Source organism: Opisthocomus hoazin, chromosome 8 (genome assembly GCF_030867145.1).
Source record: "Opisthocomus hoazin isolate bOpiHoa1 chromosome 8, bOpiHoa1.hap1, whole genome shotgun sequence".
Classification (NCBI taxonomy): domain Eukaryota; kingdom Metazoa; phylum Chordata; class Aves; order Opisthocomiformes; family Opisthocomidae; genus Opisthocomus; species Opisthocomus hoazin.
In genome coordinates this window covers 73,052,199-73,056,117 of record NC_134421.1, presented here as the reverse complement: position 1 = coordinate 73,056,117, position 3,919 = coordinate 73,052,199, and positions in this window count along the sequence as shown.

The following is a 3,919-nucleotide window of genomic DNA, read 5'->3' as shown; positions in this document are numbered from 1 at the left end:
AAGGAACGTGGATTCAGCTGTACGCCTGAAAAATCAGCGCGGGGAAGCGCCTTTGCTGTCTGTCTTGCTGTTTTTACTGTTGCTTCCTCGCCGCAAGGCAGGAGCAAGGGGTCGGGATGTTACCACGTCCACGAGAATGTGGAGGAAAACAGTGGGAAGAGTTTGGCAGTGCTAAGCTGCGTGTGCTAAGCTGGGCCCAGTCTTGTTTAACTTCTTCATCAACGACCTGGATGAAGAGTTAGAATGTACCCTCAGCAAGTTTGCTGATGACACCAAACTGGGAGGTGTGGTAGACACACCAGAAGGCTGTGCTGCCATTCAGCGTGACCTGGATAGGCTGGAAAGCTGGGCAGAGAGGAACCTGATGAGGTTCAACAAAGGCAAATGCAGGGTCCTGCACCTGGGGAGGAACAACCCCATGCACCAGTACAGGCTTGGGGTGGACCTGCTGGAGAGCAGCTCTGTGGAGAGGGACCTGGGTGTCCTGGTGGACGACAGGTTAACCATGAGCCAGCAGTGTGCCCTGGCTGCCAAGAAAGCCAATGGGATCCTGGGGTGCATCAAGAAGAGTGTGGCCAGCAGGACGAGGGAGGTTCTCCTTCCCCTCTACACTGCCATGGTGAGGCCTCATCTGGAGTACTGTGTCCAGTTCTGGGCTCCCCAGTTCAAGAAAGATGAGGAGCTACTGGAGAGAGTCCAGCGGAGGGCTACAAGGATGATGAGGGGACTGGAACATCTCCCCTACGAGGAGAGGCTGAGGGAGCTGGGCTTGTTCAGCCTGAAGAAGAGAAGGTTGCGAGGGGACCTAATAAATGCTTATAAATATCTGCAGGGTGGGTGTCAGGAGGATGGGGCCAAGCTCTTTTCAGTGGTACCCAGTGACAGGACAAGGGGCAATGGGCACAAACTGAGGCACAGGAAGTTCTGTCTGAACATGAGGAAGAACTTCTTCCCTCTGAGGGTGACGGAGCCCTGGACCAGGCTGCCCAGGGAGGTTGTGGAGTCTCCTTCTCTGGAGATATTCAAGACCCGCCTGGACAAGGTCCTGTGCAGCCTGCTCTGGGTGACCCTGCTTCGGCAGGAGGGTTGGACTAGATGACCCACAGAGGTCCCTTCCAACCCCTACCATTCTGTGATTCTGTGTGTGACTCCCCCGTCGCGTTCCCGGCAGACGTCTCAGTGCGGCCGCCTGGTCCCCGGGGAGGAAGCCCAGGAGCCGGGCTCCATGCCACGCGGTGCTGAAGGCAGCTTGGAGCGGAGCCCAGTCGCCGGCGTGTGGCTTCGGCGCTGTCCTGTTACGCCACGACTTCCACCCTCGGCATCAGCGCTTGCTGAGGGCCCTGCAAACACTCCTGGTCCTGCAGCCGCGGAGGAGAAGACCTAGCACCTTCATCTTGCAGGACGTGGCTGAGATACAGTCAGCGTCTGGATAGGTAGGAAATAACGTTGCGGCGCTGCCGGAGCTCGTCGGGAGACCTTACAGGAAAGGAAGGCATTTTGTTTTTAAATAAAATTGATTTTGCTCTGGCGGTCGCACCATCACAAGCCCCCCTAAACTCCCAAGCACCAAGACGTGTGCCTGGGTGGTCCAGCCAGGTTTCCTTGCGACGATGCTGAGGACGAGGGACTGCAGCTGTTGCATCCTCATCACATCTCCCGGGCTTTTCATAGAGCCATTAAGGTTGGAGAAGACCTCTAAGATCATCAAGTCCAACCATTCATAGGTTGGTGGCCATGTATCAGTGTTGGATGGAGCTCTTGGACTTGACGATCTTGGAGGTCTTTCCCAACCTATGATTCTGTGATTTTCACTCCATCCTGTTCCCCTTCTCTGTGAGTCACAAGGATTCACTCCCTAGCTGTTGTCTCTCAACCCTGGTGTCCCAACGACCTGCTGGTAGGTGTGAACGAAGAGCTTGAGGACCTGCTGACCATGGTGCATCACCACCAGCTGTTTTGCCTCTCTCCTCCTGCCTTCTTCTGCTTAGGAACATTAAGGTTGGAAAAGAACTCTAAGATCATCAAGGCCAACCATCACCCCAAAACCACTATGCGTGCTAAACCATGTCCTGAACTGCCACATCTGCATGGTTTTTGAACCCCTCCAGGGATGGGGACTCCACCACTGCCCTGGGCAGCCTGGTCTGATGCCTGATCACTCTTTTCAGTGCAGACATTTTTCCCAATATCCAACCTAAACCTCCCCTGACGCAACTTGAGGTCATTGCCTCTCGCCCTATCACTGGTTACTTGTGAGAAGGCGGCTGCTTCCACAGCCAGATGGTTCCTGATCAACCTCCATCAAGCTCAGTCTCAACGTTTCTACTGTAGATACCTCCACACAGATGCCGTTCGAGTCCTCCAAGCCAACCTGCAGCTACCACCAAAGCCGTCCGTCCCACCCCAAGCTGCTGTGCGTCACCGACTTCTCAAAGAGAGATCTGTGCTGGTGGCTCTTGTGGATCCCCAGTTGTCTGATGCTCACGGATGTTGGAGAAGAGGCAGAAAACCTGTGCCTGCTGCTCAGGCACCAGAAACGGGCATCCCTGCAGGGCCCGGGGCTGCCGCCCGCTCATGGGTGTTTCTGTGCAGCGCCTGGTGCAGATCTGTCCCACGACAGACAATGTCACCGCCTCGCTGCTGACGTGTGCTCTCCCACCGACCGCTCCGCAGCGCTGAGCCTTCACCAACACCCTGCCAAGGAAGATTTTACTTTATTTTCGTTCTTAACCTGGGTGTGAACGAGCTCGGTGCAAGACAGAGAGCGAGGAACACGCGATCTGTCGATGAGCAGCGTTCGCCCGTGGCTCCTCGGGGCCGGCAGGTCCGCTCCCCCTGGGGCTGTGCAGTTCAGCTCTCCGGGCTTTGCTCCTCCAAATATTAAAAGTCATTTAAAAGCAGCTGCTCTGCTCCCCATCCGAGCTGCCACGGCGGGGTTTCGGCTGCATGATGGAATCCTAGAACCACGGAATGCTTTGGGTTGGAACGGACCTTTAGAGGTCATCTGGTCCAACCCTCCTGCAGGGAGCAGGGATATCTTCAACCAAATCAGGGTGCTCAGAGCCCTGTCCAGCCTGGTCTGGAGTGGTTCCAGGGATGGGGCATCAACCACCTCTCTGGGCAACCTGGGCCAGGGCCTCACCATCCTTATGGTAAAAAACTTTTGTCCTTATATCCAGTCTGAATCTCCCCTCTTTTAGTTTAAAGCCATTGCTCCTTGTCCTGTCGCAACAAGCCCTGCTGAAAAGATTTTCCCCGTCTTTCCTATAGGTGCTGGCAGCTGCTCCAAGGTCTCCCCGCAGCCTTCTCCTCCCCAGGCCGAGCAGCCCCAGCTCTCCCAGCCTTTCCTCCCAGCAGAGGGGTTCCAGCCCTCGCATCATTGCTGGGGCCTCCTCTGGCCCCGCTCCCACAGCTCCAGCTCTGTCCTGTGCTGAGGGCTCCAGAGCTGGACGCAGGACTCCCGGGGGGTCTCAGCAGAGCAGGGCAGAGGGGCAGAATCCTCTCCCTGGCCCTGTGCCCACGCTGCTGGGGATGCAGCCCGGGGCACGGTTGGCCTGCTGGGCTGCCAGCGCACATTGCCGGGTCGTGTCCAGCTTCTCACCTCCCAGCACCCCCAAGTCCTTCTCTTCGGGGCTGCTCCCCATCCCTTCACCCCCAGCCTGTATCGATAGTGGGGGTTGCCCCGACCCAGGTGCAGGACCCTGCCCTTGGCCTTGCTGAACCTCATGAGGTTGGCACGGTCCCACCTCCCCAGCCTGTCCAGGTCCCTCTGGATGCCATCCCGTCCCTCAGGTGGGTCGACCGCACCGCTCAGCTTGGTGTCACCGGCAAACTCGCTGAGGGTGCACTCCATCTCCCTGCCTTAAGTCATTGATGAAGACCTTAGGCAGCACTGGTCCCAGTAGGGACCACTGGGGGA